This window comes from Ochotona curzoniae, unplaced genomic scaffold (genome assembly GCF_017591425.1).
Source record: "Ochotona curzoniae isolate NIBS_2020 unplaced genomic scaffold, NIBS_Ocur_1.0 contig_2469, whole genome shotgun sequence".
Lineage (NCBI taxonomy): Eukaryota > Metazoa > Chordata > Mammalia > Lagomorpha > Ochotonidae > Ochotona > Ochotona curzoniae.
In genome coordinates, this window is record NW_024465471.1 from 1,500,692 (window position 1) to 1,515,877 (window position 15,186).

A 15,186-nucleotide genomic window follows, 5' to 3' on the forward strand; every position below is an offset into this window, starting at 1 on the left:
GGGTTGCAAATTTCACTTCTCTTCTTAGCCAGAGTACATTTGCTGGAGTGGTTGAGTCTGGGGTTTCTTTAATGCGTTCCACCCAGCTCTTTATTTCTTGGGAGTACAGACTGTGATGGATCACTTCCTTGTTTTTGTGTCTGTGCTAGGAACCACAAGTAGTTCCATGTGCCTGCTTGTCAACTCTAGGTCCAGAAGAAATAAAGTAGCCAAAATGATAACTCGGTACCCACAGTTGTTTCTAGCAGCTGTGTTTTCTGTCTATCAGGGATGTAGGGAGGGAACCCCTGGATTAACAATCATCTTTGGTGAGAAGATCCTCTTCTAACTTGCAACCAACCTGAACATAGACCCACTATTGGGCACTGCTATGACCCTCTTTGTACAATTCCTAAGGCCCTCCACCTGGGTCCTCATATGGGCCACATACCACCTGCCTGCCATTCATTGCCTGGTGTAAAGTTTTACAGGATAAATGGCTCTTGGAGAAACCTAGCCTGTGCCATATCTGTAGATATTAGGCAAGGAATAGCTGAAGGTGGATGTTGTTCTGGGTGGGGAAGAACTTACTGGTTCCCCCAAGAATTTGGGAAAGTGTGAGAGAATTTATGTCTGGGCATCTGCTGCACTGACCTTAAAGTGACTTTAGCACTGGCTGTTTGGCAGGATCCAGTGTGATTCTTCATTGAACCGTATTTTGACTCTACTCATCCTTTATTTTCTCTATTCATCATATTTATTCATTCAACCCAAAGACAATGGATGTCTACTCTGCCAGGAGGTTGATCCACTCACTGTGATTCACAGCATAGGATTACAGTAAGTCTGGAAGGACAGAACAAATCCAACTTTAAGCATGCTCAATATGAGACATGCTCACTCTTCTCCACTCTCTATACCTGGTCTCTTTTTGATTTTTATTAATATAAAGAAAACAGGTTTCATGTATTTCATAGGCAACAGTTCTAAGATGATTGTCATTGTTCTTTCCCTCCCTTCTCTCGTCCCTCTGTCTTTTCCTTTTTTCCTTTAAGTTTTTCAAACATAATTTTGCTTTATTTTATAATCACAGCTTTAATGCACCATTGACCATAAGATGCAGTGATTAAAAAGTAGAAAATTATTGTTCCACAGTATAGGCATGAGCTAAAAACAGTCATCAAAGCATAAGCTTTTTGCTTGCTGATTATGGCCTGGGTAGATCACTACATTTTTTTTTTCATTTTTAAATCATTATTATCATTTTATGATACAGTTTCATAGGTGTTGGAATTTCCCCTACCCTCTCCCTAAATCTCCCCCCGAACACACATACACTGACCTCTCCCATATCATTACAACAACATAGTTCCTCATAAACAGTCATAAGTTCATCATTAAGGGCATGGACAATGGCAGAGTCCAGCATCTCAGTGTCAAGACAATAATATCCAACAGTTTCACTGGGAGTCAATCCTTGATCCAGAAATAGAAATGCGCACAGCACCATATGCTCACATCTGGACATGTCAGTCTCCACTACACAGTCACTATAAATCCCCCCAAGTAAAATGCCACAACAAAATCAATATCAGGCAGAAAAACAGAACTTTACAATGCCATGAGGTTAAACAACATGCCACTGGATAGGATAGTCTCTATTACTCAGTTACTATACATACCCTTAAATGAAAAGCCACAAAACAAAACCAACTACAGGAAGAAAAAGCATAAATTTACAACACAATGAAGTTAAATAACATGCTACTGAATGACTAATGTGGCATTGAAGACATGAAAAAGCAAATCATATTACTGTAGGATATATCAGTCAGTGATGAATTTGATGAGAAAAAGGTGTTTTGAAGAAATGAAACTAAAACCAAAATCAGCAGAGGGGTACCCGGAGACTGTCAGATCAGGAGCAGAGACAGAGCAAGAGGTCTCAGATGGGGAGTGCGAAAACAGGGTGGATTTCACAGCCCAGTCAGCCCCCTAGAGTCAAATAGAACACCATTTTGCGTAAGGAGGGAAAGGCAAGGGAAAGGACTGAGCATAAACTGAGCTCGGAGTGAACTCATTTCTGACTCAGTGAACTCATCAACGTGGCATTCTACAGGTTCCACCCAAGACAGGTCTGGGTAGCCCTCAGACCTGACAGCCAGCAGATCAAGAATTTTAGTAGTGGCACATCAGGCGCCTTTTGTACACTGTGGCAAAAGCTTTAGGACTGCAGGGGACAACAGTGAACTGCGCATGTGCTGATCTCACGAGAACTCACTAAGTTCAGTGGATTGCACTGGTCCCACAAGAAAATACCGACTGTGGCATTGTATGGGTCAAAATAGGTCCATGTGGCACCCAGACCTAACGGCAAACAGGTTCCGGCAAGATAAACACCACCAACAACCTAGCTATATAGGACACCTGATGTCTCCCTAATCCTGGAACCTGCTCCAACTGGAAGTGGGAGAAAGTTTGTACAGATAAAAGTTGCAGCCTCAGCATGGTATCACAGAAGGTGGAGAGTGGTGAGCCAGGAGCTGGGACTATGGAGATCATGGTGGAAATCTAACATAAGAACCCAGACCTGGAACCCGCTGGAGGGCGTGGCACAAGTGGCTGCAAGCAAAGAACTGTGTACCAACTGCAATCAGTAAAACTGAACTGCAGACCTGTGGGTGACACAGCTTAGAAACCTGCCCCAAGGAGAAGAATCTGCTAACCAGAAGTACAATGACCAAGAGCAAAAGAAGAGACAAAGGCACAATGAATATTGCTGAAGACTCTCCTGCAAAGCAGCAAAACCCTGTGCCAACCTCAGAGTTAACTGAGGAAGACATCGAGAAAATGGGGGATACAGGATTCAGAAAACTCATTTTAAAGCTTCTGATCAACAATGAGAAACAAATACAAGAGTTCAAAGGATTTAAGGAAGCAATAAAGCAAATCAAGGCTGATATATCATAAATGAAGAACACAGTAGAGCAAATTAAAAGTACAGTGGAGAGTCTCCAAAGCAGAATGAAGGAGGCAGAAAAAAAATCTCAGAATTGGAAGATATTTCCTGTCATCAGGGGGAAACAAACAAAAATCTGGAAGCAGAACTGGATCAGGTCAAAAAAAGATATTCAAGAATTCAAAGACACTATTAAGAGGTCAAATATAAGAGTTATGGGAGTCCCGGAAGGTGCAGAAAGAGAAGCTGAGTTTGCGAATGTATTTAATGAAATAATCAAGGAAAATTTCCCTACTCTGGAGAAAGAATTGGGAAACAAGATCCAGGAGGGGCACAGAACTCCCAACAGACTTGATCAAAAGTGATCTTCACCACCACACATGGTCATCACGCTCTCTTCAACTGAACATAAGGAAAAGATCCTTAAATGTGCATGTGAAAAAAATCAACTGACATATGAAAGAATGCCACTTAAACTCACAGGAGACCTCTCACAGGAAACTCTACAGGCAAGAAGAGAATGGAGTAACATATTCCAGATTCTAAAAAAAAAAAAAAAAAAAAACAAACCTGTCGGCCTAGGATAACATACCCAGCAAAGCTTTCCTTTGTCTTTGAAAATGAAATAAAATTCTTCCAGAGTAAAGAAAAGCTAAAAGAATTTGCCTCTTCCAAACCTGCTCTACAAATGATACTTCAAGATGTTGTCTTGACAGAGAAGAGGAATAGCACTCAACAAAACCAAAGGCAAATGGGAAGAACATCCCAGGAAAATGACAACAGAAGACTAAATCAATGAACAACCCATTCCTAAAATGACAGGACCAAAGTACCACCCATACATATTAACCCTGAATGTAAATGGCTTAAGCTCAATCAAACGCCATAGATTAGTAGACTGGATTAAAAAACAAAACCCATCTATTTGTAGTCTAGAAGAGACACATTTCACCAACAAAGATCAGCAGGAACTATATTACATGGGATTTGATGTTTCTGTTTGTTTCACCTCTTCAAAATACTGTCTTCTGATTAAATTCTTCAGTGACTCGTAGATCATGCAGTAGCATCATTTTCTGCAAGAAGGGTTTTGATTTTTATCTTTCCAGCTATACGTTAGGCATTTTAGCATGTTATTTAACTTCTTGGTGTTGTTAATTTCTTTTTTCTTCCTGATGTTGATTTTGTTTTGTGGCTCTTCATTTAAGGGGAAGTATAGTAGCTGCGTAATGGAGACTGTCATATCTAGTAACATGTGATTCTACTTCATGGCATTGTAAATTTCTATTTTTCTTCCTGTTATTGATTTTGTATTATGACTTTTGATTTAAGGGAATGTGCAGTAGCTGTGAAGTGGAGACTAACAATCAGATGTGAGCATACAATGTAGTATGAATTTTTGCTTCCAGACAAAGATGGACTCCCAATGAAACTGCGTGCTACATCTTGACAATAGGATACTGGACTCTCGGCCATTGTCCATGCCCACAATGATGGACATATGACTGTATATGAAGAACTATACTTTAGTAATAACATAGAGGAACTTGGTCGGTGGGGCGAAATTGGTGCTCGGATAAGGGAAATCCCATGAGCCTATGGAACTGTATCATAACATGATGATAATAATAATAAAATGTAAAAAAAAAAGAGTTCTTCTGGATGGTGTATGCTTATCAGATACACGTTTTGCAGATGTATTTTCTTAGTTTGTAGCTTACACTTTAATTTTATTTTTGGCATCTTTTGAAGGGCAAGAATTTCAAATTTTGATAAAGTCTAATGTATTTTTCCTTTATGTATCATGGGTTTGGGTGGTGTTGTAAAAAAAAGCTATTTTTGGTGTCGTTTAAAAAGGAGAAAGAGGGCCCAGTACAATAGTGTAATCGTTAAGGTCCTTGTCTTGAACTTGCCAGGATCCCATATGGGTGCTTGGTTCTAATCCCGGCAGCTCCACTTCCCATCCAGCTCCCTGCTTGTGGCTTGAGAAAGCAGTGGAGGACGGCCCAAAGCCTTGGGACCCTACACCCCTGTGGGAGACCTGGAAGAAGCTCCTAGCTCCTGGCTTCGGATCAGTGCAGCACCAGCCATTGCAGTCACTTGGGGAGTGAATCATCAGACAGACAATCTTCCTCTCTGTTTCTCCTCCTCTCTGTACATCTGCCTTTCCAATAAAATAAACAAATCTTTAAAAAAAGAATTTGTTTAAAAAAAAAACACAAAAAATTGGAGAGAGAGAGAAAAAGACAAAGAGAGACAGCTCCAATGTCAGGTATTGGGCCAGAGCAAAACCAGGAGGCTAGAACTCCTTCCTGTGTGGTTGCTGAAACCTAAGTACTTGAGCCATCTTTTGTTTCCCCAGGTGCATTAATAGGAAGCTGGGTCAGAAGTGGAGTGGCCAGGACTCAAGCTGGTGTTCACATGGGCTGCCAGCACCACTTAATCCCTTGTGCCACAATGCTGGCATGATGTAAGAACTCTACCTACCTGACGCAGAAATATGAACGATAGCTTCTGTTTTCTTCTAAAATTTTAAATAATTATCTTTCTTGTTTTTAGATATATAATCCTTCCTAATTTTTATTTATAAGACAAAGATTCAAATGGACCTTCTAATGTGGATATCTAAATCGCACACCATTATCATGGCACCACTAGCTGAAAAAGATTAACCTTTTCTCCACTGAATTTCTTTGGCATTTTGGTAAAGGCAAATATTGTTCATAAGTGTAATAGTTAATTTCTAATAAAACAGAACTTGGAATCCAGAAATTAGCTTACATGTATGTATAAGTATATATGAATACATGAGTATATATGTGTACATATTTAAATCTGTATGTGATTTTATACATACATATAAGCATGTACACATACATTTATATAAAATTCATATGCTACTATAAGATTTGATTACAGCATTGTGACAAATTTTGTTTTTAAAATGTTTCAAAAATGTTTATTTATTTATTTGAAAGGCAGAGTGACAGAGAGGCAGAGAGATCTATACACTGGTTCACTCCTCCAAATGGCTGCAAAGGCTGAGGTTGGATCAGGCTGAAACCAGTTGCAAGTTTATTTTGCAGATTCCTGGGGAGGAGATGCAGCCGAAAAGAAATGGGGGGATGGTACTCTCTCAGGCAAATGACAAAATTTATTTCCAGGGTTCCAGTTCTTATACACTTAGTACAACTAGTTCAGACACAACTCAGAATTAGATCATGTCTGGGAGCAGAGAGTTCAAGGAGGTTAACAAGATGGCTTGGTCAAAACATTATTGAAATAGGAAATAAATAAGGAATATTGTCTGTCCTTGGTTAGACAGAGCCCAGATGTTCGCCTATTATCAAGAAGAGCACAAAAGCACATCCAAGAACTCACTGGGGGCAAGAGCGCACTCTGGGTGAGAGGCCCTCCACCTCCTCTTTCCTGGAGCCTCTTCTCAACAGGATCCCACAGCCCTCAGCTATCCTGCTGGATGTATTCCAACACCAGGAACCTGGAACTCCATCCAGGTCTCTTACATGAGTGGCAGGGGCCTAACTACTTGGACTGTCTTCTGTTGTTTTTCAGGCATATTAGCATGCAGATGGATTTTAAATTTAGCAACCTGGGCTTGAATTGGTGCTCATACAGGTTGCTGGCATTTCAGCTAACCCTGGCATATCACAACAGTGGCCCTCTAGTGCATTTTAAAATAATGGAAGTAAAAATCCTTCCCTGTTTTTTGTACATATGAAATCATTTTAACTATTTTGAATCACTTTTGTATCCAGATAAATTTAAGTATCAACTTGTAAATTCCTGCACCCATTGGAATGTATACAGGCTGTGCCTGGGGGTGAGCCAGGCTGGGCTAGCCTCCAGCACCCACTTGTGTGAGAGAAAGCAAAAATGGGTGCAGGCCTCCTGAGCTAGACTATGGTACCAGCTGAAACGTACTGGGACTGGGTGCAAGTCTTGTCTGGCTGGACTGCAGCACTCCTAGGCAGGTGCTAGATTTGGGGCTGGGAGCATGCCTGGCAGGGGAACTGTGGGCCCTCTGCTAGGCTGTACTTATTACTGGTGAGTAAGAACCAAGGCTGGGGTTGGGCCAGGTTGGACAAGGTGGCAGTGCCTCTTAGCATACCAGTAGGACCAGGTCTGGGGCAGGGAGGGTTGGCCTGAACCACAGCACCCATGGATGTGCACAAGAGCTAGATGGATTATAGGCTGAGCTAGGCTAGGCCACAACAGAGGTTGATACATGCAAAAACTGGGGTTGGGGGTGGGCCTGGTGGGGGGTTATTGGGGTCACATCAACTAGGCCACAACACCCACTGGTGTGTGTGAGGATCTGGCCTGTGGCCAACTGGTTAGGTTAGGCCACAGTATCTGTCAGTTGGTGTGAGATATGGGGCTAGGGCAGAACTGACTAGGTAGGGACATCCATAGGTATGTGTGCAGGAGACAGACTGAACCTGACCCTACACTGGAGGGCACACACAAGAGTTAATTCTGAGGTGACCCCAATTGAGGTCTCTTGGGAACTCCCTGACTAGATCACTGAACTCAGACCCTGGCCACATGGAAAAATCATAGGATGTGTTGTCCAACCTTGGAGTGCATGTATCAGGACAGGGCTTCCTCAATTGCTGATGCCTGTGCAGTGGCTATTGTGTCTAGTTGCACACAAGAGACATGATGGCCAGCCCATCTAGGCCAGCAGGGGGCATCAACTGCCTTATCAGATAATGGAAAGCAGACCAGGTTGGACCACTCTCCTGGCCAAGCTTTGCAACATGTTCCTGGGTTTGTGGATGCACTAAGGTGGATATGGTCAACCAGCAGACCTTGGAAAGATTTTCTCATCCTTACAACAATGAAACCAACAACTTCTCAGAACTACCAAAACCACTCTAATAACACACTCAGAACACTCTTTCTCACATCAGGGTCTCTAAGGTGTCATCAAATGACCATCCCCCATCCCCAGTGCTAATGTATGCTGACATCCCTTACCCCCTCCTTCCCTTCTCAGGAGAAAAAAAAACCTGAATCATTTTCCCCACCCACCTTCCTCCATACCTAACCCTCCCCACTCTAATCAGAGGTCCACATGGACATGTTCCCTCTCAAATTGTATAAACAATAATAAAAATAAAATAGAAATAAAAAACATATCTGAAAAAAGGAATATGACAATCTATAAATCGTATCTATCACCTAACATATCTATCATGTATTTGTGTTGGCAGCATCCAATATCATTTCGATTAACTGTTTTGTTATAACCAATTGCCCCATTTATAGTATTTACAAAAATGTAAATACTTAGGAATAAATTTTTAAAGTTTTGTTTTAGATGATGTTTACATAGCTGAAAAAGACTCATGTGGGCCACTGATTAAGGTGGGAAGGGTCAAGGATTATGGGAAAATGGCTGAGGCCATTCTTTTCAAGTTTCTATTTCTTCTTCCTGTATCTGGGGGGAGTGGGGAGAGAAGGAGAGAGGGTTGCACCCAGCATTCCAACTGCATCAGTATCTGGGGATGAGGAACAGTCATCCGATGTTATCTCAGGATTCCCAATGTGGAGCATGTTCTGAGTGTTCTGCTAAAGTGGGTTCAATAGTTCTGAAATGCTGTTGATTTTGTTGCTCCAATGATGAGGAAATCCTTCCAAGGCCCATTGACTGACTTAGTCCACCATAGAGTCTCTATTCGCATAGATATTTGCTGTCAATGCTTAGCTGAAGGGAGTTGTCTAATTTGTTCTGCCCTGCAGCCTCTGCTATGATACTAGATGTCCTCTGCATACCCCAATGGACTGCCATATCCTCCATGTGCATTTGGGCATGCCACCTACTGCTCCGTCTTAGCAACTTAGCAAGCAGTTCTGACACATGCACTCCACGGTCAAACCACAGATCCTGTAATTCTCCCCATGGTTGGAGCTTTGAGTTCAATGGTTCAGTTGGGGGCATAAACCTCATCTGAGGTTACCCCAGACCTGACTCATGTGTGCTAAACAGTACGGGGTCCAGTTCAGTCCATTACCAACTCCAAGGGCCTGCCCCCATCTGTGGTTCCTGCACATGCCAGTAAGTGCAGTAGACTGCTCTGGTCTTTCCTGCATTCCATTTAGCTTTTGTACACCCCAATAAATGTTGCAGCCCAGTTCAGCCCAGCTGAGCCCATTATCCAGCTAATGGGAACTACTGCCTTTTCAGCCAGATCTACCCACAGACCTGATTCCTATGCTCACCAGTAGGAGCTGCAGCTCATCAGAGAGGTGCCCATATATTTCCTGCTCGGCTCATTCCCAGTCCTGGGTCTTGAACTTTCTGGGTAGTTCTGTAGTCCAGCTTGACAGGACTTACCCCATACCCAACACTTGCCAACTGATGCTGCAGCAAAGCCCGATGAACCTGCACTTACTCTGGCTTACACATGCACCAGTGGCTACAATGGGTTAGCTCAGTCTGGGTCTCCCCCTAAGCTAACTCACATATAGGCCAATGGATGATTTAACCCTTTTCTGTCTCCAGTCCCAGTTTTCATGCTTATCAGCAGGAGTGGTGGCCCAGAAGGAGATTCCTCACTGCCTACTTCCTGGCTTGCCTTCCATCATCCTCCCTGCCTCAGGTCTTATGTGTACTAGTGGGGGCTGTAGTCCAGTATGGTATGGCCTACCTCACCTAGGCATTTGCTGGTGGGTGCTGCAGTCAGCTTCGGCCCAGACTGCCCCCAGGTTCAGCTCATGCTGATGGGTGGTACAACCTATACCAGTCTTATACTGCTCCCAGTCCTGACTCTGATGTGAACTGGTTGGTGTTGTGGCCCAACGTAGCCTGTCCTGCATCCTGTCCTGGTTCTCAGATCTGTCAGTGGGTGCTATGAACCGGCCCAGCCTAGCCTGCCCCCAGACCTGACCCACACATATGCCGGCTGGTACTGTAACCTGGCCTGGTCTGGGCTGCTCCCAGCCTTGGCCTTTGTGCTCACCTGCAGGGACTGTGTCCTAACAGAGGAGTTTCCAGAACGCCTCTATTGGGTCACCTCCCAGTGACAGATCCTGTGCACAATGGTGTGTCCTTGGTCTAGCCTGACTTAGCCCACATCCTGTCCTGACAGGAACAGTGGCTGTGCCCAACTGACCCACACCCATTCTGTCTCTTACTGTTGGATGCTACAGCCCAACCATTCCTAGTCTATCCCAGACCCAGCTCTCATATGGCTCAGCAGGTGCAAAGACCTAGCCCAGTTTTTCCTACACCCCCTGGCTCATGCAAGCATCAGCAGGTGCTAGAGCCTAGCCCAGTCTGGAACACCTCAGACCTAGTCCACACCAATGCTGAGGGAAACTGCAGCCATGTTCAGCCAAGATTGCCACCCCCATTCTAGCTGCGGTGCTCACTGTTGGGAACCACACCCCAGCTGGGGCGTCACCACAGCTCTCAGATCAGGTTCACTCCCAGCCACAGGTCTTGTGCATGCCTGTGGTCGCTCTGACCTAGTCCAGAATAACCCATCACTCATCTTGGCCTTTGCATCAGATGCTGCAGCCTGGCCCAGCCTGGTCCATCCCCAGTCCCAACTGTCACTGATGGGTGCTCTAGCTTAGCCCTGCCTAGTCTGCCCCCATCTCTGGCTTTCATTCACACTGGAAGGAGTCACCTAGCCTAGCTTGGCATGGACTGAGGCTGCTTTCCACAATCCTCCTGGAAGATCCCAAGGTGAGGCAATGGAAGCCTTTCAGAAGACCACTGGAGAAAGGGGATGACCAGGAGTCAGCCAACTGATCTGTTTATTGAGTCTAACAGTGAAACTTATATAGGATCAGAGCACTACTAGCAGCAACCTAATTGGTCACTCCACCCCCCACAACCACTAGTCAACTTAAAGGGACAATCTCTTTATCAGAGCAATCTGTGAGCCTGACCTGACTGCAGTGGCCCCTAACTGATTCCCTCATTTCCCCACTGCAGGGTAAGGACATTCCAAGCAGGGGAAAACAGGATATGTACATCTGGTCCCAAGCCACCTATCAAATGGGTCTCAGTTTGCCAAGCCTCTTGTCTGTTTCTTGGAGGTGCATTGTACGGCACCCTCATAACCTCCTGCATGGGATCCAGGAAGGCCTGGATCCATGTTACCCAAATGGTTCACACCCATCCTTGTTCCCGTGCATTCCAGTGTGCTATATGGTTTGGCCTGGCCCTACCCAGTCATCCCCCACCAGAGCCAACTCACATACTTACTGACAAGTGAAGCAGCCCTGCCTGGTCTGACCAACACCAAACCCTGACTCATGTGCTTGCTAGTGACAGCAATGACCCACCAGGGAAGTTTCCCAAATTCCCCCACCAGGCCTACTTCCAGACCCAGATCTCAAGCATGCCAGTGGGTGCTAGGCCCTTACCTGGCATTCTTCCTGCCTCCCACCACCAGTGTCAGCCTTTGTGTGTTTTGGTGGATATTGTGGCCCAGCCTGCCCCACATCCTATTGTTGGGTGTGGCTGTGGGTGCTGCAGCCTGCACCAGCCTGGCCTGTTCCCAATCCCAGTACTCAGGAGTGTTGGTGAGTTGCATGGTCACGCCTAGCTCAGCCCATCACCAACTCCAGCTCTTGACCAAACCAGTGGAAATTGCAGTCCCACAGGGTGATCCACAATCCCCCAAAGAATTTGCTTCCAGACTCAGTTCTCTTGTGTGCTGGTTAGTGTCATGGTCCAGCATAAAATAGTCCACACCCTGCACCAACACTTACTGGCAGATGCTGGGATTTAGCCTTGCCATGAAAGCCCACAAACCATGGCTTTCATATATGCCAGTAGATGGTGACTGATGCCAACAATCCCAGCTCAGGTCTCCCACGTGGGCTGGTGTATTGGTTTAGCCCACAAAGGTCCTCTGGTTTCCTACCTCTAAACCACTGGATCTCAACCCATCATCTACCTGCAAATGAGTCCTCTGGCAGTGTCCTGTGCCAGCCCGGGGCCCTGGCTACCAACCCAGAGGCCAAAATGGCATGTGGGTTTCCAGACACTGTCTGCTAGTATGCCAGCATCTGCCCCTCACAAATCTTTTTAAAAAATACATAATAGGCAACTATGATGGCACAATGGCATAGTTAACACAGATTTGGCATTAACCAGGTCAGAATGCTTGCCAGCTATTAGCTGCTTTTTTCCAAGAAGGGTAACACCTGCCTATCTACAATGTGACTTACGCTGTTGCCTACAGCTAGGTTAAGTGTTATTTCATTCAATAGATATTTCATGCCTGTTTCCCTTCTTTTCTCCCTCAAACATCGCTATAATGTATATGTTGTTCACTTAATGGTGTCCTCTATGTTTTAGGGGCTTTCTTCATTCTTTTTAAATTCCTTTCTCTTAATTTTGCTCCAAGTGGGTTACTTGAAAGTGTTTGTCTTCCAGATCAAAATTACTTCCCTCAGCTTGGTCAGTTCTGCTGTTGATGCTGTCATGTTTATTTTTTAATACTTTGAAGTTTTGAACTCCAAAAGTAGTTTTTTTTTTAATGGTTTGTGTTTCTTTATTGAATTTCTCATTCGTGTTATCTGTTATCTTCCTCACTACTTTAATCTGTCTCTCTGTGTTTTCTTGCATCTCGTTATGATTCCTTGGGATCACTATTTTGAGCTCTTCTCCAGGTATTTCATAGATTTCTTTCAAATCAGGATCTGTTTCTGGAGGACTATTGTGGGTTTTCTTTTTTTTTTTTTCCCAAGTTCTCAAAGCAGCACTTTTTATTTTACAGTATGCAACTCCCCAGTTTTTGCCATATGATGTGTGATGTCTCCAAATTGTTTTTTGTTGGTCACCCACAGAGCAAGATTTTGGGATCTGCAAAACAGTCTGTTTTTTTACATGACTTCACAAGTCTAGGTTTTTGTATTTATATTAGCCTTTGGGCAAGATTTCTTAGAAGCAGAAGGGAAGAGATGCAGGCATTTCCTTTATAACTTCATTTGCGCAACTATAGAGCCACCATGCTTCCTTTGCTCTTCATGTTTAACGTGTCCCTATGTTGACTTGTGGACATTTGGCACAACAGTTTCATTTCTTTAATGGAGTTAGTTTTAATGGAGTTAGCATTCAGCCACAATAATCATCAGGCTCACTTTCATGGTTTGTCCAACAACATCTTAAAAGAAACATAAAAAGAATTACATCCTTTTTTATGTTTTCATGGTATTTCATTTCTTTTTTTCTGTTTAAAAAATGCAAGGTTTATTTTCCTTGAGTTATGCAACTTAATGTATTTTCCTTTAAAGTTTTATTTTAACTGTTGTAATGGTTAAAAGAATAACTAAGTATTTTAATATACAAGATTTGTGATCTTATTTCAATTTAATTTTTTTAAATGTTTGAAGAATTTTTGACTGATTTCTTCATATCAGATTTTATTTTTTAAATTTCATTTTGTGACACAGTTTCATAGGCTCTGGGATTCCCCCAACCCTTCCCCATGCCCTACCCCCATGGTGGATTCCTCCACATCGTTGCAGTAGCACAGTGCATATCCAGTCATGATTCCTTCATTGCGAGCATGTATCATGCATAGAGTCCAGCCCTTTATTGTCCAGATAAGTTCAACAGTTTTCTTGGGAGACCATCCTGGTCTGAAAGTAGAGCTGGCAGAATATCATCCACTCCAATGAAAAGCCACAACATAACATCAACAACAATTTACAACATTATGGAGTCTATTGACATGATATTGAGTGACCAATATGATACAGTTCCACAGGCTTGGGGTTATCCCCTCTCCACCCTCCTCAACTACCCTTCCCCTTCGCACTGTTTTCCCCTGTGTCAGTATAATAATACAGTCCTTCAGCAACAGTCACAATTCCAACATTCCTTTATTTAAGTGTATCCTGACATTGGAGGTATAGACAATGTAGAGTCCAGCATCCCATTATAAAGATACATTCAGCGGTGTCACTGGGGATCCATCCTTCATGCAGGAGTAGAGACATATACTGTACTGTATTGTCCTCACACAGTTTCTCTAGATGAATATATGTATATTTACCTATGTTTACCTATATCTCTATTGATCTCATAATTTGCATGAAGGTTGCCTTATATCAGAGAGAATATATGATATTTGCCTCTGGGGATTGGCTTGTTTCACTGAGCATAATGGCCTCTAGTTGGGACCATTTGATTGCAAATGGTAGAATTTCATTCTTTTTAATTGCTGAGTAGTTTTCCATGTCATAGATGTACCACAGTTTCTATATCTACTCCTCTTTCAGTTGGCATCTGTGTTGTTTCCATGGCTTTGCTGTTGTATATTGTGCTGCTGAAAATTTAGGATTACAGCTCACTTTCTCATATGCAGATTTCATTTCCTTTGGATATATTCCCAGAAGTTGGATAGCTCGGTCATATGGCAGATCAATTTTCAGTTGTCCTAGCACTCTTCATACTGACTTCCGTAGTGGCTGTACTAGCCTACAAGGCAGTGTTAACAGGAAATTAAAGGAATTTACATTTGTTTTGGAAATAGCACACAAACATTAAAAAGCATGTTTCTTCTAAAAAGTGGTTGCCACCATTTATAGTTTTTGCCTATTCCAAAATAGAAAGATGATAGCAGAAGCCTGACGATAGAAGAAAACAAACATATTCAGCACTTTCCCTCCTTACTGAACTCTTCCAAAGTACCAGTGGGTTCGTAGGATCAAAACCATTTTACTGGAAATATCCATGTCACTGGGCCCACAATCCTCAAGGCATACTGGAGATGCACTCACAGAGCTAGGTGGTAGCTTAGCTCAGTTCTGCATCTTCACCCTCTTGAGCCTGTAGTGCATCAGAGCTGAAAACCATGAGTGTTTGAGAGTACTTCTTTTGTTGTTGTTATTAGAACAATATCTAGGAGTTTGTGAGTTTGTGTGTGGCTGCATCCTAAGTTTTGGTTTTAGGCAGTGGGCCTGACTCAGAGTGATTCTGGGCCATTAGGCATCAGCCTGGCCACCCTGGTTTGCTCTCAGATCAGCAAGTCTGCCACTTGTGATGCAGATGATTATCACTTGTATTTATTTGTTTTTTTTTCATGACTACACCATTTTGAGTTTATCTTTTAATGTTTGGCCATCATTGCCATGTTGTCATTGGAGTCATAGGCCTTCTGTGGTATGAACTCACTGTTCCATCCTGAGTGATAAGACAGTGGGCTTTACTCTTTCCTGATTACCTAAAGTGAGTTTGCAAAAATATGACTGCACCC